At 51.1% G+C, this 26,175-nt stretch overlaps 1 protein-coding gene and 1 long non-coding RNA gene across 6 annotated transcripts in view; one reads left to right on the top strand and one right to left on the bottom strand.

The window, feature by feature from the left end:
• IQSEC1 (IQ motif and Sec7 domain ArfGEF 1) overlaps positions 1–26,175 on the top strand; it is a 508,671-nt gene that overhangs the window by 156,070 nt on the left and 326,426 nt on the right. The window lies entirely within an intron of this gene.
• On the bottom strand, positions 1,030–20,494 carry LOC147583460 (uncharacterized). Of its 2 annotated transcripts, XR_015248220.1 has the most exons (4): positions 20,356–20,494; positions 5,636–5,741; positions 4,651–4,746; positions 1,030–1,796 (listed from the first exon to the last, which is right to left on the bottom strand). It is a non-coding gene; the product is annotated as an uncharacterized LOC147583460 (long non-coding RNA). The 2 variants fall into 2 exon arrangements; XR_015248219.1 differs by lacking the exon at positions 1,030–1,796 and having other exon boundaries at positions 4,570–4,746; positions 20,356–20,491.

The following is a 26,175-nucleotide window of genomic DNA, read 5'->3' as shown; positions in this document are numbered from 1 at the left end:
GGGATACCGTTTCAAAAACTTAAATAAATATTTACTTAGAGAGGGACAGTGCGAGTGGGGGAGGGACAGAGGGAGAATCCCAAGTCTACTCTGTGCTATCAGCTCGGAGCCCGACGCGGGGCTCCAGCTCACAAAACTGTGAGATGGCGACCTGAGCAAGACCAAGAGTGGGACGCTTGAGCCACTGAGGCCCACCCAGGAGCCCCGTCCCTGCGTTTTAAGTGCAGGGAATGATGCTGAGCTCCAGGAAGCCCGGGGACATGGCACAGGAGATTGGCCAGGGCGATGGGTGGGACCAGATCCAGAACAGCTTCACAGGCTGGAGGAGTGTCGGTGGGATAGTGACCTGCTGGATTTGGAGTTGTAGGAAGCACAAGGTGGAGGGCCACACCATCATGGTGAGGCCCTTCCTTTTTGCTGACTCCAGGAGCCACAGCCCTTCCCCAATCCAAGTTCCAGCCATCTGGGGCGGGGGGGGGGGGGGTCTTCTGGGAGGCGCCAGGACAAATACCGAGCGGGGAATGCAACTATGTTCTAGTATTTGTGACCCTCAAATGAGAAAACCTTTGGAGGAAATTGATGAGCGTCCACCCAAGCAAGAGAGCAGAGTTCAAAGCCGTTATGAAGGACCGATGGGAAAATATAGGGCAGGAGGAAGGACTCAGTCCTTATGTGGAGCCAGGCCATGACACCGAGGACCCCCCGGCTGCCTCAGGTAATGACAGAGCAGAAGGCAAAACGTCCAGGCAGTCTCCCACCAGCCTAGAGCCCAGCCCTCTCCTGGAGCCTCATTCCAGCCTTCTGCAGCTCCAGCATATTCTCAAAGCGGAGCCTTTTGACTTCTGTAGGAACCAGCATCATGAGAACCATTAGCCTGGCCAGGTGTGACCCATTCACCACAGACGCAGACACGCATGGCGAACGCTGGGAGCCAGGGAGCACGTCCCTAGAGCCAGAAAACCGCTGTGTAGAAACTGCATACAGATTGAAAAAAAAGAGTTTTCCAAACAATAAAATAAAACCCAAATGAGAGAGCCAAGGCTCCGTGCCTCCATTTTATTTTGTTTTGTTTTGTTTCATTTTCGAAGTTTAAAGCAACTTCAATAAATACTTGTTTGAAAGAGAGGGACAGTGCAAGTGCTGGAGGGGCAGAGAGAGAACCCAAGCAGCCTCTGTGCTATCAGTTCAGAGCCCGATGTGGGGCTCCAACTCACAAAACCGTGAGATCACGACCTGAGCAAAACCACGTGTGGGATGCCGAGGGACGGAGGCCCACCCAGGTTCCCCGTCCCTGCATTTTAAGTGCAGCGAAAGATGCTGAGCTCCAGGAAGCCCCGGGACAGGTGCAGGACACTGGCCAGGAGTCGGACCCAAACCCACACGGGTGTGTGTGATGCAACGTGGGTGCACCGTGTGGACACGGTGGCCCGGGCAAGCAGATACGGTCCCGTGGACAACGGGAGTGTGCACACCCCTCAGAGTTCTCTGCAGTGGATTCCCATCAAGAGGGTATCTCGTGTCCGCGGCCTACAAGAGGAGAGGCCACCCGAGCTGCGGGTCTGTCCTTCTGTCCCCAGCTGGGTGAAGCTTTAGAGACTGGGCTGCTTTTCCTGAGGCATCTCTCTCCTCCCCTGCTCTTGTGTTTTTTGTATGGGGAGGAGGGAGGCCGTTATTCCAGATCTTGTAATGAAGTCGATGCCGCAGAAAGTTGTATCACAGATACTCTGTTTGCATCCTCGCCAAACAGAATTGGGGCCGCGCATGTCCCGGTCGGAGGAGTGTGGAGTGATGTAGTCCTAGGGAATTCACCAGAACAACTAAATGGAAAAATCACCTAAGGGACTTGTTGTGGGAGTATTGCAGGGCAGAAATGCAGACTGTGGAGGCGCCTGGGTGGCTCAGTCGGTGAGTGGCCGACTTCGGCTCAGGTCACGATCTTGCAGTTCCTGGGTCCAAGTTCCTCGTCGGGCCCTGCGCTGACGGCTCGGAGCCCGGAGCCTGCTTCAGATCCTGTGTCTCCCTCTCTCTCTGCCCCTCCCCAGCTCTCACTCTGTCTCTGTCTCTCTCAAAAATAAAGAAATGTTAAAACAAATTTTTTTTTACAGAAATGTAGAGATTGTGGGGCCCCTGGGTGGCTCAGTTGTTTAAGTGTCCCAATTTAGCTCAGGTCGCGACCTTGCAGTTTGTGGGTTCGAGCCCCGCGTCGGGCTCCATGCTGACAGCTCGGACCCTGGAGCCTGCTTCGGATTCTGTCTCTCCCCCTCTCTCTGCCCCTCCCATGCTCATGCTCTGTCTCTCTCTGTCTCTCAAAAATAAATAAACATTAAAAAAATTAAAAAAAAAAAAGAAAGCAATGTAGAGATTGTATCCTACCTTCCTACACTAACATTGCCCCACATTTTCAGAAGGGCCAAGGGGAACATTTAGGTCCTGTGGCCTATGTTGCTTATGACCAAGACTTCACAACAGGGTAACAGAGTCCTGAGAACCAGTCTGTGTGGGAGTGGAAATGGCGTGGGAGTGGGCCCCCAAAGTAGCTTAGGGGTCCCAAACGTTGCAGCTGAGTCTCCACTGTAATGCAGGAGTCTAGCTTTTCCATGTCCCGCATGGGGAGGGATCCCCCCCACCCCCACAGGAACCTGGAGGGTTTTCACACCAAAGGAAGCTGTGCACATACAGGACAGAGGTGGGGGGAGGCAGGCAGGGGTGGGCGTTTGGAGCAGCACCCCTTATTTCCAGGACCATGCCCACTAGTGCATTTTGCTCTGCATCCCCAAACTTGAATGTCCCCTAGCTCAAGGCCTGGGAAGCAGTCTGCTGGGAGCATGGGATGCTCCACCAATGAGACTTTCTCCTGTGAGCTCAGGGCCCCTGGCTGCCTCTGGTCTCCTTAGTCCAAGCGGGTTCTCGGGGACAGTCTTCATGTTCTAAAGAGTGGGGACCAACGTGACAACTTCCGCGACACAAGACACCTTTGGCTGCAGGTGCACAGTGGGCTCTGGGTGGGGAGCTTCAGAGACAGTCATCGCGTCCCTCAGCGATTTGACACCCCTGGTGGGTTCTCACCTGCTTCCTGAATTATGAAATTACTTCATGCAGCTTGTGTGATGAACAGTCTCTCGTAAAACATGAACTCAGGGTAGAGAGCGGTCAGTGCCGAGAGAGGACATTAAAGGGGATGTGGCAGACGTGTCCATGTGGCTCCCGGTGGCATTATCCACTACTCGGAGTAACCAGACACCGGACTCTGAACTGCGCGTGTGGCCGCCCAAGACCCTAGGGTTCCCGGCATCCTCTGCGGCAGGGCCGGTTGAGTGACCACACTCTCCCCCCTGGATGGGACAGGAAGCGATTTGTCCTTCTGGGATGTCTCCTAGCAGAGAACCAGGCCCTTTGTGCTTCTCTCCCTGTCCTGCTGCTGGGGACGCAAACTCCCACCCTGGCCCCAGGGCGGCTCCTCTGGGATGACAGGGCTTTGGGGAGAGGAGCTTCCTGGGGCAGCCCTGCCAGGCCAGCCCTGGACCGTCTGCCTGTAGACCGAGCCGGAGAGAGATGCAAACTCATGCGGGGCACCTCCGTGACAGCAGCTGAACCTTGTCGTAACCAGGACAGCAGTCTTGGGGCAGACTTTTCCGTGTGCTTCCTTTGGGCCAGGCTGCTCCCAGAACCACAGCCCTCCGAAATTCTCAGCCCTTCCTTCTGTGGGGTGAACAGCCAAGCTCGGCTCTAGCCCTCCCCTCTCCAGGGGCTTCCCTGGAAATGCAAGAGGCTCCACGCTCCCAACGTAAGGAGTCCACCTCGTATCTTCAGGGACTTCATCCTCTTCCCTCCCACACCATGCATTCCCACCCTCCGCCAGAGAGGTAGCTGGCTTTGAAATAGGCTGTGCTGACTCTCGTCCCGCTAATAGCTGCGGATTCTAATTAAATAACTCCGGGAACAGGCCGTCTCGCGCACGGTGTAACTTGATTATTGCTCGAAAGATGAGTTTGGAGTTTGGACAAGTTCCCTGCGAAGCTGACAAGCTTAAAAGCTGAATTTGACAAACCGACCAAACAGCAAGCACGGTAGGAAGGTGGAGCCAGGGACTTGGGGACGACTGGGCCTGAGCTCTCAGTCTGGGGAGACAGATACCGAGGACTTCGCAGGTGCCTGGTCTGCTCAGGGTCATTTCCTATACGCCCTCCGCTCTTACGGAACCTGCCATTTTATGGGGGGAAGGACTTCTAATAACATTAACTTTGCTGAAGATGTCATGACAACGTATACAGTCCATTTGTTTGTTACTCTTAATTGTCTGCAAAGGGTCTGGTAGTGCTACTTTAAAATAAAGTGTATCTAGGGGCGCCTGGGTGGCGCAGTCGGTTAGGCGTCTGACTTCAGCCAGGTCACGATCTCGCGGTCCGTGAGTTCGAGCCCCGCGTCGGGCTCTGGGCTGATGGCTCAGAGCCTGGAGCCTGTTTCCGATTCTGTGTCTCCCTCTCTCTCTGCCCCTCCCCCGTTCATGCTCTGTCTCTCTCTGTCCCAAAAATAAATAAAACGTTGAAAAAAAAATTAAAAAAAAAAATAAAGTGTATCTAGAGAAAATCTGAGGTTCAGTAAGGCCTACAGATCAGGAGACGATGCCTTTGAGAAGAGTTTGTTACTCACGGTTCCCAGGAGGAAGGGGCACGCCACACCGTGCAGGGCCACGTGAAGAAACCCCAGGAGGAGGGACAATTGTGACAGGCGCCTTACTTGTGGTTTCTGCAGGAGGGAACAAGCAAGGCAGGTGACACGCTTAGGATTGGCTAGTGTGGATAATTTCAGGACCCTGGGGCCTGGGTGGGGGTTGTCCCGAATGATCTGGTACCTGGCCCGGGGGTGATTATGCCAGGTAGACAGTGGCCCGGAGTCGGAGAGTCTGACAGCCTGAAAGGAGGTGGGGGGGTGTGGGCTCTGCGTTGGTCGTTTCTATTTGGCGAGTGGGCCCCTAGAAGGAGGATTCTTCCTGGGGGCGGGAGGGGGTGGTGACAAGCCAGAGAGGTCAAGTCAAAGTGACTCGGCACGCGACCTGTCAGGCAGACAGACGCACGCACACCGGCCTCATCTTACATGTCACCTTCTCAGAGGAACCATCCCCGCCTACCCAACCCCCAGTCACAGCGTCCCCCACCCCTAGTCTCCCTTGCCATTACCAACTTCATCCCTTCGGGGCATTCAGGGCTCCACCCCTGCTCAAGCACCCAGGCACGGCTCCCCCATCCGGAGGAAGAGTCCTCATGCACAAGGACACCAGGTCCTGTGCAATCTCTTCTCCCATGATTGTTCCCCCACGCCCCAGCCGTGGCTGGCCCCCAGCCTCCTCCAGCCCCACCCTGGCACTTCTGAGCCTCCTGACTCCTGCCTTTCCTCTGCCGCGCATGCCCCTTCTAACACAGTGTGCTCACTGTCTGCCCTCCACGGTGTCTTTGCCTCAGGAGCAGGGCACAGAGGTATCTGGGGGTTGTTGTTTGTTTGTTTGTTTTGTCTCATTCACTGCTGTGTCTACGCCTAGGTCGGTGCCAGGCACACGTAGGGGGTCAATAAAGGGTGAATAAACAGCCCTCAGCACTACCCAGGACATTCTGGTTTGTGGTCTACAACATTCACTCACCCGGGGCACATTCACTGAGGCCCTTGCATGCCGGGCTGGTTCCAGACACCAGGGCACAGCGGTGGCTCAAGCCAGCAGGGGTCTCCACTCTCATGTAGCCAACGGTCTAGTGGGAGAGACGAAAAAAAAAGAAGTGACGTGTACACCAAGTCAGGTGGCGGCATATAGAGTGGAGAAAAATAAAATCAGGAAGGATGTTGGACGCAGTTCCTAAAGGTGTTTCGGGAGCAAGTGATGCACTGGGCAGAGTTCCAGGTTGCAAGAAGAGCAAGTGCAAAGGCCCTGAGGCCGCAGCGGGATGCCCGTGTCTTAATTATTAGTGTGGAATCTTAGCTTTGTCTCGAGTCTGTATTTTGTGCATTTGGTACTCCTTGGTTTCACCTTTCTAGCTAATTAGCCCGAGTCTGCGTTATCAATCTGTTGAACTCAGCCAACCCCCAGGGGACAGGTACAAGTACACATGGGGATACTGAGGCCACCCTGGGGGATGTTGCTAGGAATGATGAGCAGTGTCCCGGAGCAGAGGACAGAGCAGGGCTCCCATGCAGCTGGCTCAGGCTAGGTGTGGCAGCGAGAGGGCCATAAGGACAGGTGTGTGGCAGTTATCACACTACAGCCCTCCCACTCAGGGTGCCTCGCGTTTCCACCCGGGCCTGGGCTGGCTGCTCCTCCTTGCTCTCTGTTGGATGGGCACCCATTTGTTCATTCGTTCATTCGTTCATTCACTTACTCATCATCATGTATTCCCATTGCTTCCCTGTGGCCAGATGATGGCTCATCCTGGGAGACCCTCCTCCTCGAAGCCCTTCTTGATTCCCACCGCCTTCCACAGCCCCCTCTGGCCTCACCGAGACCCCCTCCGGCACAGGGCTGTGATCACCCTGGTTCCTCTCCAGTCCGTGAGCTCTCTAAGGGCTCTGGGCCAGATGCAGAAACGGGCTGAGAAAAATGTGACGATAGATAGAATACTGAATAGACACAGGCCACCTGTGGGTCAAGCCCACCTCCTCCCTCTCTCTAGGACCAGAAGGGCTCCATCATTAATAGGAGCCGAGGGACCTTCTCTTACTTCCGTGCTCATTTACACCATTAACAGTCTGGATTTTTTTTTCCAATTTTAATTTATTTTAAACTTTGAGGACATGTCAGGATGGTACCTCTCGGTAATGAGAAACTAATTATCACTTCAAGGGCGGGAATCCATCTGTTGTGTCTGAGCCAAGACAGGACAGTGTGGAAGCTCAGGACGCTGAGGAGACGGCTAGGGGGCCGGGCCTCGGGGCGGGAGACAGATGGAGACGTGGAGACAGGGCTGCCAGGACGTGGGTGGAGCCGGGAGGAGGGGGGAATCTGGGGGCTTCCACACATGGGGGCGAGTGCACCCAGCGTCACCTTCTGTCCCACCCCGCTGCTCCTGCCTTAGCATGCGAGCCCTGTCGCCCCCATTGCATCCCACCCCTGGGCCTTTGCACAAGCTGGGTCCTCAGCACCTAGCAAAGCCCCTCCCCCTTCAGGACTCTGCTCTTCCGACCCTGCCTGCCCACTGCCCACCCCCCACCCTGACACACTCACCCCACCTATACTCAAATCACCTGATTGTAACTGCCTGATGACCAGTCTCCTGGGGACATGGTCTGCTTTTTGAGGGGCAGCTTTATAGACTGGCAGACTGAGGTTCTAACGCCTATTAGTGTGCATGACCTCGGGCAAGCCCCTTGTCCCCTGCAAGTGGGCCTGGCCACAGCCACCTCACAGGATGCTGTGCTATACATGAGCACATGTGCCATACATGAGCTATACATGCCAGAACTGGAGCATTAGGCCGGGTGTCTGCTGCTGTGTGCCCTGAGTGTTGACCTTGGAACCACAGACACCCGCTGGCTGGGGTCTGCAAATGCCTGATGGAGGGCCGTATGAGGGACTGTTAGGGTGGATCTTGGGAAGTCAGAAGCCGTGGCATACCTTGGGGACACTTCCCAGAGCCCTTGTTCCCAACGCCTGGCCCACCTCCTCCCCTTCTCAGCTGCCTCTGCAGGGCCGGCCTTGAGGGCTACCTTCTCAGCCCATTGAGACCCCTGGCCAGGGACTGGGGCAGGCTGACATGGCTGTGGCTCATGCCCAGATGAGGAGGTGAAGCTCCCTCCATGAGGCACCAGGGAGGACAGCAAACTCAGATGACTCCAGGGGCCGAGTCTGGAGAGGCAGGGGGAGCTTAGGGAGCAGTGGGGACTGTGGAGGTCTGGGGACACAATCTCTGTCCACAGGATGGCTCCAGCTCAGCCCCAAAAGAGAGCGGCCCGGAGGGAATGTCCCCCAAGCGTCTGGATCTTCTTTTTTTGTTTATATTTATTTTCTTGACTTTATATGCAAGTTAGCATATAGTGCAACAATATAGATTCCTTAATGCCCCTTACACATTTAGCCCATCCCCCCTCCCACAATCCCTCTAGTAACCCTCTGTTTGTTCTCCAGGTGTAAGAGTCTCTCTCCCTGTATTTATATTATTTTTGCTTCCCTTCCCTCTGTTTTGTATCTGAAAGTCCTCATAGGAGTGAAGTTATAGGAATTTGTCTTTCTCTGACTGACTAACTTCACTTAGCATAATACCCTCTAGTTCCATCCACGTAGTTGCAAATGGCAAGATTTCATTCTTTTTGATTGCCGAGTAATACTCCATTGTATCTATATACCACATCTTTATCCATTCATCCAGAGATGGACATTTGGGCTCTTTCCGTACATTGGCTATTGTCGATAGTGCTGCTGTAAACATCGACGTGCATGTGTCCCTTCAGAACAGCATACCTGTATCCCTTGGATAAATATCTAGTAGTGCAATGGCTGGGTCATAGGGTAGTTCTATTTTTAATTTTTTGAGGAACCTCCATACTGTTTTCCAGAGTGGCTGCACCAACTTGCATTGCCACCAACAATGCAAAAGAGATCCTCTTTCTCCGCATCCTCGCCAACATGTCATTGCCTGAGTTGTTAAGGTTAGCCATTCTGACAGGTATGAGGTGTTCTCTCATTGTGGTTTTGATTTGTATTCCCCTGATGATAAGTGACGTTGAGCATTTTTTCATGTGTCGGTTGGCCATCTGGATGTCTTCTTTGGAGAAGTGTCTATTCATGTCTTTTGCCCATTTCTTCACTGGATTGTTTGATTTTTGGGTGTTGAGTTGGATAAGTTCTTTATAGGTTTTGGATACTAACCCTTTATCTGATATGTCATTTGCAAATATCTTCTCCCATTCTGTTGGTTGCCCTTAAGTCTTGCCGATTGTTTCTTTGGGTGTGCAGAATTTTCCTTTTGATGAGGCCCCAGTAGTTCATTTTTGCTTTTTGTTTCCTTGCCTCTGGAGACGTGCTGAGTAAGAAGTTGCTGTGGCCAAGATCAAAGAGATTTTGCCTGCTTGCTCCTCTAGATTTTGATGGCTTCCTTTCTTATGTTTAGGTCTTTCATCCATTTTGAGTTTAGTTTTGTGTATGGTGTAAGAAAGTGGGCCAGGTTCATTCTTCTGCATGTTGCTGTCCAGTTTTCCCAGCACCAATTGCTGAAGGGACCATCTTTATTCCCTTGGGTATTCTTTCCTGCTTTGTCAAAGATTAGTTGGCCATACATTTGTGGCTCCATTTCTGGGTTCTCTATTGTGTTCCATTGATCTGAGTGTCTGTTTTTGTGCCAGTACCATACTGTCTTGATGATTACAGCTTTGTAATACAGTTTGAAGTCTGGGATTGTGATGCCTCCCGCTTTGGTTTTCTTTTTCCAGAGTGCTTTGGTTCTTCAGGGTCTTTTGTGGTTCCATACAAATTTTAAGATTCTTTGTTCTAGCTCTAGGAAGAATGCTGGTGTTATTTTGATAGGGATTGCATTGACTATGTAGATTGCTTTGGATAGCATTGACATTTTAGCAATATTTGTTCTTCCTATCCAGGACCATGGAATATTTTTCCATTTCTTTGTGTCTTCTTCAAATTCTTTCATAAGCTTTCTATAGTTTTCAGTGTATAGATTTTTCACCTCTTTGGTTAGAATTATCCTTAGGTGTTTCATGGTTTTTGGTGCAGTTGTAAATGGGATCGATTCCTTGATTTCTCTTTCTGTTGCTTCATTGTTGGTGTATAGGAATGCAACTGATTTCTGTGCATTCATTTTATATCCTGTGACTTTGCTGAACTCATGGGTCAGTTCTAGCAGTTTTTTGGTGGAATCTTTTGGGTTTTCCATATACTGTATCATGTCATCTGCAAAGAGTGAAAGTTTGACCTCCTCCTGGCTGATTTGGATACCTTTTATTTCTTTGTGTGGTCTGATTGCTGAGGCTAAGACTCTCAATACTATGTTGAATAACAATGGTGAGAGTGCACATCCCTGCCGTGTTCGTGACCTTAGGGGGAAAGCTCTCAGTGTTTCCCCATTGAGGATGATATTAGCATTGGGTCTTTCATATATGGCTTTTATGATCTCAAGGTGTGATCCTTCTATCCCTACTCTCTTGACGGTTTTTATCAAGAAAGGATGCTGTCAAATGCTTTCTCTGCATCTATTGAGAGGATTATGTGGTTCTTGTCCTTTCTTTTATTGAGGTGATGAATCCTATCTATTGTTTGCAGATATTGAACCAGCCCTGCATCCCAGGTATAAATCCCACTTGGTCGTGGCGAATAATTTTTTTAATGTATTGTTGGGTCCTGTTGGCTAATACCTTGTTGAGGACTTTTGCATCCATGTTCAGCAGGGAAATTGGTCTATAGTTCTCCTTTTTAGTGGGGTCTCTGTCTGGTTTTGGAATCCAGGTAATGCTGGCCTCATAGAAAGGGTTTGGAAGTTTCCTTCCACTCCTCTATTTTATTGGAACAGCTTCAAGAGAATAAGTGTTAACTCTTCCTTAAATGTTTGGTAGAATTCCTCTGGAAAGCCATCTGGCCCTGGACTCTTGTTTTGGGGGAGATTTTTTATTACTAATTAGATTTCTTTACTGGTTATGGGTCTGTTCAAATTTTCCATTTCTTCCTGTTTCAGATTTGGTATTTATATGTTTCTGGGAATTTGTCCGTTTCTTCGAGAGTGCCCATTTTATTGGCATATAGTTGTTCATAATAATCTCTTACTGTTTTTATTTCTGCTGTGTTGGTTGTGATCTCTCCTGTTTCATTCCTGATTTTATTTATTTGGGTCCTTTCCTTTTTCTTTTTGGTCAAACTGGCTAGTGGTTTATCAATTGTGTTAATGCTTTCAAAGAACCAGCTTCTGGTTTCATATGATCTGTTCTACTGGGTTTTTGTTTTGTTTTGTTTTGTTTTGATAGCATTGATTTCTGCTCTAATCTTTATTATTTCCTGTCTTCTGCTGGTGTTGGGTTTTCCTTGCTGTCCTTTTTCCAGCTCTTCAAGGTGTAAGGTTAGGTTGTGTATCTGAGACCTTTCCTCCTTCTGTCAGAAGGCCTGGATTGCTATATCCTTCCCTCTTATGACCGCCTTTGCAGTGTCCCAGAGGTTTTGGGCTGTGGTGTTATTTTCATTGGCTTCCATGTACTTTTAAATTTCCTCTTCAACTTCTTGGTTAGCCCTATCATTCTTTAGTAGGATGTTCTTTAGTCTCCAAGTATTTGTTATCTTTCCACATTTTTTTCTTGTGGTTGATTTTGAGTTTCCCAGCATTGTGGTCTGAAACTATCCATGTTATGATCTCGATCTTTTTGTGTTTGTTGAGGATTTATTTGTGTCCCAGTACATGATCTATTCTGGAGCAAATTCTGAGCACACTGGAGAAGAATGTATATTCCGTTATTTTAGGATTTAAGTTTTTTTAACGTTTCTTTATTTTTGAGACAGAGAGAGACAGAGCATGAATGGGGGAGGATTAGAAAGAGAGGGAGACACAGAATCTGAAGCAGGCTCCAGGCTCTGAGCTGTCAGCACAGAGCCCAATGTGGGGCTCAAACTCACGGACCATGAGATCATGACCTGAGCTGAAGTCGGACGCATAACTGACTGAGCCACCCAGGCACCCCGTGTTGCTTTAGGATTTAATTTTCTGAATATATCTGTTAAGTCCATCTGGTCCAGTGTGTCATTCAAAGCCATTGTTTACTTCTTGACTTTCTGTTTAGATGATAAGTGGGGTGTTGAAGTCCCCTACTATGATGGTATTATTATCAATGAGTTTCTTTCTGTTTGTGATTAATTGGCTTATATATTTGGGTCCTCCTACATTTGGAGCATAAATCTTTACAATTGTTAGGTCTTCTTGGTGGATAGACCCTTCATTATGATATAATGCTCTTCTTCATCTCTTGTTACAGTCTTTATTTTAAAGTCTAGATGGTCTGATATAAGTATGGCTACTCTGGCTTTCTTTTGTCAGCCATTAGCATGGTAGATGGTACTCCATCCCCTTACTTTCAATCTGAAGATATCTTTAGTTCTAAAGTGGATCTCTTGTAAACAGCATATACATGGATCTTGTCTTCTCATCCATTCTGTTACCCTATGTCTTTTGGTTGGAGCGTTTAGTCCATTGACATTTAGAGTGAGTACTGAAAGATATAAATTTATTGCCATTATGTTTCTTGTAGAGTTGGAGTTTCTGGTGGTGTTCTCTTGTCCTTTCTAGTCTTTGTTGCTTTTGCTCGCTCTCTCTCTCTCTCTTTCATCCTTTCTCCCCTCAGAGAGTCCCCCTTAAACTTCCTTGCAGGACTGATTTAGTGGTCACAAACTCCTTTAATTTTTGTTTGTCTAAGAAACTTTTAATCTCTCCTTCTATTTTGAATGACAGCCTTGCTGGACAAAGAATTTTTGGCTGCATATTTTTCCAATTCAGCACATTGAATATATTCTGCCACTCCTTTCTGACCTGCCAAGTTTCTGGTGATAGGTCTGCTGAAAACCTGACCTGTCTTCCCTTGTAGGTTAAGGACTTGTTTCCCTTGCTGCTTTCATGATTCTTTCCTCGCCTGAGTATTTTGTGAATTTGACTGTGAGATGCCTTGTTGATGGTCAGTTTTTGTTGAATCTAATGGGAGTCCTCTGTACCTCCTGGATTTTGATGTCTGTGTCTTTCTCCAGATTAGGACACTTTTCTTCTGTGATTTGCTCACTTAAACCTTCTACCCCTTTCTCTCACTCTTCATCTCCTGAGACCCCTATGATTCTGATGTTGTTCCTTTTTAATGAGTCACTGATTTCTCTAATTCTTAAATCGTGCTCTTTTGCCTTGGTCTCCCTCTATTTTTCTGCTTCATTATTCTCCATAAGTTTGTCCTCTATATCCCTGAATCACTTCTCTGCCTCATCCATCCTTGCCACCATGGCATCCTTTCAAGATTGCAGCTCAGTATACCATTTTTTTATTTCATCCTGACTAGATTTAACTTCTGTTATCTGTGCAGAAAGGGGTTCTAATCTATTTTCGACTCCAGGTAGTATTCTTATTATCATGATTCTAAATTCTGATTCAGACATCTTGATTGGGCCTGTGTTGGTTAAAGTCCCTGGCTGTCGTTTCTTCCTGCTCTTTCTTTTGGGGTGAATAACTTCGTTTTGTAATTTTCAAGGAAGAAGAGGAATTAATCACGTAAAAAATATAAAATTAAAAATTAAACACACACACACAAAAATCAAAGAAATGATGCTAGATCCTAGGTGTGTTTTGTTCCGGTTCTTGAAAGGAGATTGATAGATTGGAGGGGAAAAAAGGGGGGGGGGGGAGGAAAACATTTGAAAATTTGAAAAAATGAATATAGAATGAAAAATGAATATAGAATAAAATGAAATGATGGAAGTAAAATAGAATTTGAAAACTTACAAAAAAGTAAAAAGTATAGTAGAAAGAAAAATTAAAGAAAAATATTTTTAATAAAAATTGAAAATAAAAATAAATTTTTTCTCTTCCTGTAGTCAAGAAAAAGAAAAGAAACAAAAAAAGAAAAAGAAAATGGAATAGATGGACCAGCAAACAGCCTGAAATATGGTTGAAATTACATCCTTTTTCCCTAGAAGTCAAACTATGAAGCGCTTTATAGTCCATAAACTAAGCAAGCAGAGAGACTTGTGGTGTTCCTGAAGAGCGAGGTTGGCCCAGTTGGGCGGGGCTTAGTGTAACGGCTCCTAGATGGCGCTGCTTAGCTTACTGGGGTGGATTGTTGTGGTGCTTGTAGGTATGTATGCTCATGCGCGGGAGGGGTGAAAATGGCGACTCCCGGCTACCCAGTCTCTAGTATGGGAACTCTGCTCTCCCCAACCAGCAGTCGCACACCTGTCCTTTGTCTCCGACTTCCATTCACTGCCTGCTTTTACACTGTCCGTGACCAAGCCGTCAGGTTGCCAGGCGGCACCTCCCTCCTGAGTTTTATCTCAGATGCAGCGGTGTTTCCCGACCCCTCACTTCTGAGGGACTGTGGCTTTGACCCGCTGAGACTTTCCATGGGAGAGTCTCACTGAGCAATGGCCAGGTGCCAACCGCACCCAGGAACGTTCACGGGACCATGCTGCTGCTGATGTGCAGAGACTGCAACCGGGTGCCAGCCCGCCCCAGAAAAAGTTCACGCAATTGTATAGCGGCAGCATTTCAGGGACTATGCAAAATCACAACACAATTCTGGCGCCAGGCTTCTCCCTTGACAACCTTGTTCCAGCACCAGCGAATATGGTTGTTCTCTGGGGTCTGCTGGTACTTTTGCCTCTGTGGGGGCCGCACCGCCTCTACCAGATGTCCTCCCAGCGGGGGAACCGCCTCTCCCCTGTGGCTCGAAGACCCTCTGGACTTCACTCTGCTCCTGGGGATTTGCCCTTCCCACCAGAGCACTGCCAGGTATTGAGCTGCGGACTTCCAGGCTCTGCGTTCCACCTGTTTATAGCATCTTAATGGAATTTAAGCCCTCTCCTTTCTCCTTTCTCCCTTTTTAGTTCAGTCACTGTGGCTGTTTCCACTTTTTCACTTTCTCTCCAAATGCTTTTGGGGGGGAGTGCTTTTCCCATACCTCACCCCCCCGCCCGCATCTCCATCCTCTCTCTACCTGCAAAAACAGCTCCCTGCCCTCCGTGGCTTCTCTCTCCCCTAGTTTGCCTCTCCGTGTCGTGTACCTGCTGAGTTCTGTGGTTCAGGTTGTGCATGTTGTTGTGTTAATCCTCAAATCCGTTTTCTAGGTGTGCAGGATGGTTTGGAGTTGATCTGGCTGTATTTCATGGATGCAAGATGCAAAAACAACTTGCACGCTCTCCCTCCATGTTGGCTCCTCCCCAGCTAGATCTTCTCATGTCAGATCACACAGCCACTGCTAAAATCGCCACACCTGGGTTTCCATCTGAACTCTCCCAATGTTGAATGTGAAAATTAATTCTTTCAAAGTCTGGATTTGGCCCCTGAGGCCTAGTTCCTGGCCCTTGGTTGAAGTCGCTTGACTAGAGATGGGCTGAGGGCCAGGAGCCCCAAGACAGGGTCCAGATTCGGGATATGCGCAGCCCCTGTGCCCCCACCTGGTGGCCTCCTTGTGGACATGCAGGGGCACCCCTTCACCACCACCACCACCCCAAAATCAGCCTCCTGGGCAGGGTGCGGTGGCCTGCAGGCTGCTAGGTCTCTGCTTCACTGGCAGAGCCGCCTCACTGCCTGGAGCTGGCTTCGGATTCCGTGTCTCCCTCTCTCTCTGGCCCTTCCCTCGCTCACGCTCTGTGTCTCTCTCTCTCAAAACTAAATAAAATACGTTAATTAGAAAAATTTTTTTAAAAAGTAGTTGCTTATTTCAGCACCATGGGGACAGGAGGACTTGGCGACTCACCTGGAGACAGAGCCAGGATTCAAACCCAGCCTGGACCCAGGAGACATCCCTGTCCTTCCTCCCTTTTATGACTGCCTGGTTGTTGGGCAGGGATGGCTCCCGGGGCTGATAGCTGGTACCTCTCCGAGGGACACTGGCATGTGTCATGATGGCTCCTGGGGAAGTAGAGAGTGTGGGCCTGGGCATCAGGTCTGCATCAGACCCCAGCTCTGCCCCTACCTGCTGTGTGACCTGGAAACTGCCCTGGCCTCTCTGTGCCCAGCTTTCCCAACCTGACTCGTAGGGCTGCTGTGCTTGGCACGCAGTCGGCTCTCCACCGAAGGACAGAAGCCAGTGCTTCCAAAGGGACCTTCTCTTACGAGCTGAAAGGTGACACACGTGGGCCATGTGTCACCCAGAGCTGCTCCTTGACAGGTGAGGCTAGCGTGACCCAACAGGTCCTCCTGCCCGCACACCCCTCCCACCTGAGGCCTTTCCCTTGTCACTGACAGTGATGAAGAGCAGGTCACAGTGCCCCAGGAAGTCTGAACTGAGTTTGTGACCTGGGCGAATCCCCCGTCTCCCACGACTGGGTTTCCTGGTCGTTTGAATAAGGGACAGAGCGCCACTCACTCGGGTCTTAGCTGCAAGGCCCCCAGGGGCACGATTTACTAATTGCCCCACTGCTTGGGGGCCGGGAGGTATGGATTCCAGGGCACATGAGCCTCTTCCCCGGGGACTTTAGGGGACTCCAGGGGACTCATGCCCAGCCAGCCTCCTAGAACAGGGTTAGCGATCCAAGGCCAAGTGCAACTTGTTGGGAAAACAACCCTGCCCACCGCTGAAAATGTGACTGTGACACATGGCGGGTCCCAGGTGCCTGAACCCCCGTCACCCAGAAAGCAGAGCTGGAGAGTGTGGACTACCTATGGCTAAGGTTTGTTTTGCACCAGAACAGCAGAGCCGAGGAGTTGTGGCAGACACAAAGGCGGAGTAAAATGCTTTATGGAGGAAGCATTCCGACCCTGCCCTGGAAGACAGGGATCACGACAGCAATGATAGCGTGTCTGGGAGCACACTCAGCCCCAACCAGCTTCTGAGCTAACCCGGTGTTACCTCGCTTAATCCCCCCCACCCCACCCTAAGAGGGAGGGCTTTCAAGAGTCCCAGTTTACAGATAAGAAAACTGAGGCTCGTTTTCCTTTTGATGACTAAGTGATGGAGCCAGCTTTGAATACCAGTGTTCCTATTTCACAGCCATGTCTCGCCACCTGGTTTGGAGAAGGGGCGGGTCCAGGCGGCTGGGACACTCCATCTTTCACACATACAGCCCCCCTCCGGGGCCTGCCGTCCCGGAGGCAGCTGGATGAGTCCACTTCATCGATTTCCTCTAAACCCACTCAATCCCTGGCGGCAGCTCTCCTGGCGGCCTGACACTTTGCTGGCTGAGGTTTTCTGGGTGAATCCTCGGCGCCCGCCCACCCGCCCTGCTTGGTCAGACAGGCCCCTCCCAGCCTTGTGATTCTAAACCCTCAGCTCAACGTTTTACAGAACTGCATGAAAAGAGGCCTGCTGGCCTGTGTGCGAGGGGGAGTTTATTGGGGTGGCCTCTTAACACTAAAGTCAACGCAGGAAGGGAACAGAATTGATGTGCGTAATGGGACTCAACTTGAAGCTCAGAAGCTGTGGCCCCAGAAGAAATCAAAGCTGAGGCTGAGGGCTACAAGAGAGCAGGATCGGGGCTTGACTAGTGGGTTCTCAATGTGCCATTTAATTTTAAAAAATCAGCCCCCTGGATGATACCAGCTTTCCCTTTAAGGCCAGAATTGGCTGACCTGGCAACCCGGGCCCCTGTCCATCCCAGGATGTGATTTCCTGGAACAGAGGGCCTTCATTAGGGCTGCTGCCCTCTCAGACACGGGCTGGACCGTGAGGGCCTCCCCCACGGTGCACCTGCCCACCTGGGCACCCCCGGACCGTGTGGTCCCTGCAAGAGCAGGGCATTCTTCACACTCAGCTCGGAGGGCCCCAGGGCATAACGGATGGATGACACGTTTATGGGGTCACATGTGTGCCCCTCTGCATGGGTGAGCATGGCACAGAGCAGAGCCCTCCTCCCTCCCCTCCCCATGTCCTTTCCCTTCCCATCCTCTGTACCCCCCTGGTGGAGCGCTGGAGTGAGCAGGAGTTCTGAGCCCCCCTTGGGTTTGTTTAGCCAATAAGCAAACTTCCTGAAGTCCTGAAGGCATACATAGTACGGTGGACGGGGAAAGGCAGAGGCTCTGGGGTCACACCCTACCCCACACCTCACAGCAAGCCCCCACTCACTTCCAGCCTCTGCTGTCTTTTCTGGAGAGTGGGACACAGTCAGCCCCACCCTCGAGCTGGGGGCATCCCGTGTACATGACAACACCGGGCACCGAGTCATTTCAGGCCCCCTGGGGCCTCCGGCTGGAAGCCAGGCTGAGGGCGGGTTAGGTGAGGGCCACAGGGTCGCGGATGTGACACAGTAGCTGTCTAAAGGACCAGGCTGAGGGTGTGCGTTCTAATATCCAGAAACAGGTAGCTGCCACTACCAAATGCACGAGTTAAGGTCATGTTTGCTCTCTCTTGTCAGTTATAATCATCCGTTTGAATAGAGGCCACCAGAGTTTTATTAGCGACATTATTGGTTGTCACAGAATGGCTCTACTCTGTTCCTAAAGTGCCCATACAAAACTGCAATTTCCCCTCTGCTCCCACACTCACTCTCATGCTCAGCGTCTCCTAGGAGCTCCCCATAGCCTAAGGCCTGCCCCACTCCAGGCCTAAACTGGAAAATGAGGGCCTGCCCACCTTTCCCACCTGTGCTGTGTTCCCACGGTAATGAACCAGCAGTAATCCCGAGCACCCAAGCTGTCCCCACACCTCTGCACCTCTGTGCCATTCCTTCTGCTCTCCATCCCCTGTGCTTTGAGCCCTCAGCTCCCTTATCCACTTGTCCCTTAGAGCTGGATGGTGTCAGATGCTCACATAGTAGCCTTTGTCCAGCCCTGCCTTCTTCCTGTGGATGCTCCACTTGGAGGAATCAGGGTTGGTCCAAGCCAGGTCACAGCAACCACTTTTCCTGCAGCTGGTGACTGGCTGGGGAAGGGGCTCGGGACCCAGTTCTGGCCAATGAGGTATTAGAGGAAGTCTTTGGGGGCTTCTGTGAGAGATTCTTCTTCCTGAGAAGAGGTGGGCAGGGTTCATGAAGGTGCCCCCTTGCTTCCGACTTGAGTGCTAACTGTGCAGATGTGACAGTCGGAGTGGAGGCAGCCACACGGCAACCGTGAACCAGTGACACCAATATTCTGTTAACGGTAGAACGGAGAAGCAGGCGGCACCTGGGTCACTGATGACATTGTGAGCCACCAGACCACCTCTGGACCTCCCATCTCTCACATCGTCATTAAACATTCAATGTTAGATGCCTTCATAGTTTAAGCCACTCTTGGTAGGGTTTTCTGTCACTTCAGCCAAACACATGCAACTGATACAGCCTTCTAGTGTCGGTTAAAATTTCTCTGTTCTTAACTAGTTCCCCAGCAGACTTGGATCTCAGCCCCTGTCCCTGTACTCTACACCCATGAACTACAGTGCTCTGTCTGTCTGGTTGGCCCATTCGTGTTTGGTCTGTGAACACCTCTGGGACAAGCCTTTTCCTCTCTGGCCAACCTGAGCCTGCACGCAGTGGGCCTTCGGGTCACCCCAGGGACCTCACCACACCCTCTCCTCCCCCATGATGGCCAGAGCCTCCAGCCATCATGAAGCCTTCCAGTTCACTTTGGCCCAAGCACTGCTTCCGGACCCCGAGGGCTTCGACAGCCTCTTCAGGGTAAAGCGTGAGGTCTTTTCTAAATAGAGCTTTCCAGCTGTCAGCTCTTGCCTCGTGTGTCCCTTCAAGTGCTAAGCTGTTGATTTCTTGTCAGCTCGGCCTCTCCTGTGGCAGGCACGGGAGGCCACAGTGCACAGAAAGGAGTGCACGAGTGAGACAGGGAAAGTGCAGTGATGGATACATCCCATTCCAAACCGAGTGAGACTCTTGGCATGTTCTGGAAAAGACCTCGGGTGTGCAAGTCGGGCGTCAGGTTCCCCAAGGCTCCAAGGAAAGAGATGTCCCAGGCATGGTGGAGGGGTGAAGGCTCTTGGCCTCCCTTGTAGCAGCTCCCAATGCCGGCTGTGAATTGGGGACTGCCCTGTGGTCACATGAGCAGGACTCTGCCAAGGAAAGCAAGGGATAGAGAGGGATTCTAGTCCTTGGGGAACTGGGAAGGTGTGTTAGTGCTGGGGAAAGAAGGTCCCTGCCTGCCTTCAGTGCACATTGCTTTTCTGAGTCTTGTAACAGGCACATGACAGTTACCAAGTCTCAGGCACCCACAGAATGCCAGGTGTGGGGCCGGGTGCCCTGACACACGGACAGGCCGTACCATGAGGCTTCTCAGGCTGCACACAGCAGAATCCAGGTGTGCAATCTGGGCTCCACACTTCCAAGCTATAGCCCTGTCACCTCCTGTCTCTGAGCCTCCGCCACGTCCTCTAAAATGGGGTCATCAGTTGCTACCTTAACAGGGTCGGTCCTATGAGGATTAATTTGGGTAATGTGACTGGCCCAGCCTATGGCAGGCCGCCAACAGATACGGTTTGAATCCATTTGGATCTCCAGGTTAGACTGTGGAGTTTTGCACTGTTATCTCAAAGTCCCCCTTGAACCTAGCTTAAATCCATACTGTCACTGTCACAATTCCAGGATGCTCCATTTAGACAACTTCAAGGAGCAATTGGAGTTATTGTTGTTGTTGTTGTTGTTGTTGTTGTTTTTTGATAGCCACTGAGTGACAGAAAACCCAAAGCGGCCTAAGCAAGCAATCAAACGAGGCAGGAAAGAATGATTTACGTCCTAAGAAGGCTAAGGGCAGACAGTTTTAGGCAAGGCCGTACCTGGGTGCTTGATGACATCAGTAGCAATCATCTTTCCGGACCTCTTGGCCTTGCTTACTTTCCTCTGTGCTGGTGTCATTCTCAGCTGGGCTTTTCTGTTAGGAAAGCAAGATGGCCCCCAACAGTCACCTTCAGCCTCCCAACAGAAAAAGAACCCGTCATTCCCTATGATTCCAGCCCTAAGGTCAGGAACCACTGGGACCTAACTGGCACATACCCAGTGCTGAGCCAATCACTGTGGCCAGGGAGGATGGCCAGATTGAGGTCGGGTGACCACCCTCCCTAAGGAAACTCTTGAGCTGTTCAACCTGTTTTCCTGTGTGGGAGTGAACATGAGAGAACAGAGGTTAGTGTCCAGTTGCTGCCCTCCTCTGTGCTTAATATCCTGGGTTGCACCTGCTCTTATCCTCTTCCCGCCACCCCACTGTCTTCGTGGCAGCACTTCTTCCCTTCCCCCACTGCTTACTTCCGTACCATTTTACCCATACCAAAAAGGACCAAGACTTCCTGTTTGACTTCAGGATCCGGGGCCCACGCCCAGCTTCAAGATTTGTTTTTTTGCGTCCCGGTATAATCGTTTATTCAGTCAACCAGTGTCCACTGAGTACCTACTATGTGGCTCCCGTGAGTTTTCAGGGTCTAATTATTCTGGGTTTCTGGGGGCAAATCCCAGGAGCCTTCCAAGGAAATGAGTTTTGTCTGAGCAAGCATCTAGAGGCTAGCTTCCAGTCCCTCGGTGCCACCCACTGTGTGGCCCTGAGGGAAGTCTTTCCCCTCTCTGGACCTGTGCTTTCTTATCTGCAAAGTGAGGCACTGGGAAAGTTGAAATCCTGGAGCCCTCTCAGCTCTGACATCCTGTGTGGCTGGGTCTTAGAACAAGCCTCTCCAGCTGAGTCAGCCTGTAAGCACCATGGACAGTGACCACAACACTCGCTCTGCTACCACGGGGAGCATCTTGGTTGCTGTCCCCGTGGGTGCGCTGAACTGAGTCCACAACCATACAGGTCTGTGTCTGAACCTTCCACTTCTTGGCTAATGAGAACACCCAGGGCAGAGGAGACCCCGCGGCTTTCTGTGCCTGTGTGGACCCCAAGGCTCTAAATTCCTGTAAGGTGGCCTAATGCTGCTGCTACAGAAATTCTCTTTTGAGGTGTTTGTGAATCCCAAGCCCTCCCACCACTGACAGTCAAGTCTGGAACTCTGAAAAGGAAGCATAGGGAGGGAGGCCACATGGAGGAGAGGAAGGGTTCTATACAGGTTGCTATATGTCCATGGAGCCCATCCTTCCTCTGCCTCCCTGTCCCTCCCTTCTTCTTCTCTCACCCACTCCCCTTTCTCTGTTATAGCCGAAATTGGTCATAGCCCCGTGGAAGAAGAAAGATGCCTGATGTGTCACTAGGGAGGCGAGGGATCCTTTTGAGGCATGCCCAGTGGGAGGACTTCCTTTTTCTTCCGGTTGAGTCTAGTTTCTCTTCACTCTTTGAACACTTGGAGACATGAATTAATTCCCCTGGTCACTGTGTCACTCATGTGTCAGCTCACTCGGCTGCTCACCACATCCATGTGTTCCCACCTTTATTTAGCTCAGCCTTTTTTTTCAAGCAAGAAGGGAGATTTCTTAGGAGAACATAGACAGCCCAAGGACAAGCAGAGAATAGAGTAGCTGGTCCTCCCCAAAGATGGGAGCCAGCAACTGTTTAAGACATGAGAAGCAAAGCCTGCTGTATCTTTTGGCCATTCTGGCGTCACACATTCACTCACCTCTGCTCCTCTTTGTACATCACTAGACCCTTCCATCTTTTAAATCTCTTGGCTTCTCTCCGTTTCCACTGCCATGACCCTAGTGTAAAGCACTATTCTTCTTTTTGCCTGGGAAACTGAGGCAGCCTCCTGAATTTTCTCCCGAATCCCACCCTTGCCCATTTCCAATCTGTGTCTCTCACTACAGCCAGAGGGATTTTTAGAAATGAACAGTTTATTCAACAGATTTCACTGATCCTAGGAAAGACGTCAAAATCGTAAGCACGGTGTGGAACTGGATTACCACTCCCCCCCATTCGGTGCCCTGTATCGAAGTGCCCTGCTCGGTTGGAGGATTGTACAGCACGGCCCATGTTGTCCTCAGGCATGGCCGAGGGGCTGCTGAACAGTGGAAACAGATGTGAGCACACGCGTTAAGAACCAGTGAGTAATTTACCACTTTTCTTTTCCTTTTTCCACGACAATGGCAATATTCCAGATAGAGACAGACTGCTCCGTCAACCTGAGTGCAAGAGGGGAGAGGAGACGAAGGAGAGCCACATGTGCATGTAGTCTGAGACATAAAGAAACGTTATTGTAGGCCACTGAGATTTAGAGAATTGTGTGTTATGCAGCGTAACCCATCCTAACCTACCCGATACGCATAATCCATGAACTCTTGCCCATCGCCCCATTGCTTTGCTGAGGCACCACTGGCCTTTCGGTCCTTACACAAGTTGCTCCCTCCCTCCTTACAACATTTGTCTGTGACTCTCTCTCTCCTGGGAAAGTTCTTCACTCCCACTGTTGGGCAGTTGACAGTTACTCACCAATGAGGTCTTGGCTTCGCTGTGAAGTACTCAGGAAAGGATTGCCTGGTCCCTGTTCAGAATACCTAGAATTTACCTTCTTTGTCATTAGAGCTCTTTCACTACACTCTCAGTTGGAGGAAAACAGAGCCCAGGGATTTAGATCATGCTTCTTTGAGGCCCTACTCCACCCCCACCAATGTGCCCGGGCCCATGCTGAGGGGCTGGAGGTAAGGGGGTACATCAGCCCTGCGCCCTGCCCCCACAACCTGCCCCGTGAAGGGGGAGATAGGTGTGCAAGCAGCAGCATTTGAACCCATTATGATCGTTCTAGCAGAAATTAGTGTAAAGAGGCCAGCGAGGAGGCAAGGAAGAGGGGGAGTCAGAGATGGCTTTGAGGAGGATTTGGAGGTGTCCAGGTGGGGGGAGCTTCCTGGGAGAGTGGGCGATGGGGGGATATGATGGAGGGATTGTAGGGCAAGAAGTGGTGCCCAGAGTTTCCAGGACTTGAAAGAGGATGAACCCAGGAGAAGTTGGAACCAGAAGTAAATATCTGGCGTCTGTGTGTATTCCTGGGAACACAAGTGAGCGTTCCTGTTGGAGTGCCTTTGCAAGCTCATGGTGTTGGCTTCTTGGGGTCGAGGGATGGTGATAACGATGACAGTGGGTTCCAAGCCCTTTCACACAGTGGATATCAGTGGCAGGCTCTGATCCGAGGGTGTGGTGGGCGTGTGTGGGCAGCTGTGTTCCCGGACACAGCAGCGGGAGAGACATCTTTGTCTCCACTCTGCTCATTGGACACGTCTAGATGCCTTAAATTCCTGACTTTGTCTTCTAAGAAAACCCGCCACGGTTCTTTCTAGTGAATCAAGGCTTCCTGTGTACACAGCCCAGTAGTCATTTAAAACGTGTATCAGGTGAACAAAATGAAAGAGAGACGAATCGCCGAAGCATCACGTCCCTGGGTATGATGTCTCTCCGCGTGATCTTGTTGTTAAAAGAATCCGCAGGGACCAAGATGAAACCAGATGCTCCATGATTAGGGGCAGTGGTCACTCAGCAGGCCCCTGCTCTGGGGAAGTGAGGTGTTTCCTGGGGTTTGAGGGCCCTGATGGGACATGACAGAAAAGCTTCTCAGCCTCCCAAAGGTTGGAGGGTGGGCAGTGATGCTGGAAAAGTCACCCCCCTCTGTGGCCCTTGAGTTTCTCGCTGTTGGAATAGGGAGGGAGGTACCATTCCCCGACTGCCAACCTCACTGGCTGTGCGGCTTAGGCAGTAGGTGGACAGTTCTCGGAGAAGCCCATTGGTTCCAAGGAATTGTGGCTGTTTGATGGTATTATTTTCATGCGGGTTGTGAGGTGGACCCTGCTGGGCTCCCCATACTGGAGGGGACAGACACCCACAGAAACTGGACCAGACCCAGCACACAAGCTCTCCTCAGAAAAGCTGACCTCTGTGTGGTGGTTGTCTAGAGGAAGGGACGTCAGCCCTCACTGGGGGGAGGGGGTGGTGGGAGGTAGATGGAATAGCACAACCAAGGAGAAGTCTTGTGAGCTGGGACCAGAAGCGGAGGAAGAGGAGACAGGCGGGGGCAGGGGGGGCAGGTATGGAAGGGAACAGAGGAGCAAAGGCCTGCGGGCCCAGGCAGGCCTAGGTGGTGGTGAAAGGAATGCCATCCTCCTGCCTCAGAGAGCTGGTTGAATCTGGCACAACGGGGCCGCTTCCACGGCTCTCTGGGCTAGAGGGTGATGCTGAGCTCCTGCCTGGCCCTCCGCCGGTCTTGCCGTTTTCAGGTCCAGCAGAGCTCACCCGCAGAGCGTAGACATGAGCCTGCCCACCCGACGGATGGGAACACGGGCTCTGGTCAGATGATGGGGGGGGCAGGGGCCCCCCCGCGGCGGACCGGAGGCCACAGGCGTGGGCAGTGTAGAAGCTGAGGCTGCACGCTGCCAGGGTCCGGCTAGGGTCAGTTCCAAAGCCAGTCGGCTCCTCCCTAGGGCCCCTGCCTCTCAGACTAGCTAGTGCCTGCTGGTGAGGCTTCAGAACCTTCCAGGCCACAGCGGGAGGGATCTGGATCTCTCCAGATCAGCACATAGGTATCACTTGGTGTGCCCTCTCGGACTGGCATCCCCGGCAGCCTGCAGGGCCCAGCTGCTGAGCCCAACGCTGCGTGTCTGTGCTCCATGTGAAACAGTGCTGCAATCCATGACTAGTGTCCGCAGCGGGTGAGGAAGGGGGACCTGGGTTATGCACACCAGCCATTTGCCACTCCTGGTACACCCCCTCATTTTGCATATGGAGAAACTGAGGCCCAGAGGGAAGAATGCCCTCGTCCAATTGCCTGTCCTTTCACTTCCCGCTCTGGCCTCTCGACGGAACTCTTGGTACCCCCGTGACACCACGTGAAAACAGTCAACTATGTGTGTGACAAGGAAATCATAGTGGGTGTGTCTGGACCCACACCATGTTTCTCTTCTTGTTTTTCCCCTTTGCCTCTGTTCTGTTTTAATACTTCGTGTGTTTCGTGCATTATGAAGGATGGTGGGACAATGAACATCCGTGGGCCCGCAGCTCAACTCCAGAACTAGAACATTCCCGGTCACTTCCATCTTCTCCTTGCCTGGAGCTCACCCCTCTCTGCAATTTGGTGTTTGTTTGTTTGTTTGCCATTCTCTTGCTCACAGGCCGACCGAATAAGCCTAAACATTAGATTGCTTCTTCGTTCTCAAGCTCTAAAAACTTGCTCTCTGTATGTGGATCTCTAAAATTTGCATTTTTGTACTCAACATTTCCCTCTCTCTGAGCTTGAGCTGTGCTGCTGTGTAGCTGGAGTTTGCTGTCACCGGTGTGGAAAGAAATTGTGTGACTGTGCTACAATTTCTTTTTGCTTTGCTCTGTCAGTGAGTGTCTGGGTCATTTCCTCTCTCCCCCTCCTCTTGCTAACAGTGCTGCGACGAACTCTTCTTGGGTGTGCCTCGTGTGGCTCCTGGGAGTGGATTTGCAGGGTTCTAAGGTATGGGACTAACAAGAAAAGGCCAAAGTGGTTTTCAGTGTGGCCAGACCAGGTTTCACACTCATCCACCGTGGGTGCCAGCTGATCTACATCCTCTCAGACGCTCAGTGCTGTCAGATGTCACATGTCTTCCTCACCGTGAGCCTGATGGATGTGAAATGTCTCACGGGGACCTTACCTTGCACTTCCCTGCATCCTCGTGACATCGGGCAGCTTTTCCCGTGTTCATCTGTGCGCTCCGTTTCCTCCTCTACGACA

This window comes from Puma concolor, chromosome A2 (assembly GCF_028749965.1).
Source record: "Puma concolor isolate L17-30 chromosome A2, mPumCon1.1.hap2, whole genome shotgun sequence".
NCBI classification, from domain to species: Eukaryota; Metazoa; Chordata; class Mammalia; order Carnivora; family Felidae; genus Puma; species Puma concolor.
This window is presented reverse-complemented; position numbering and strand designations above follow the sequence as displayed.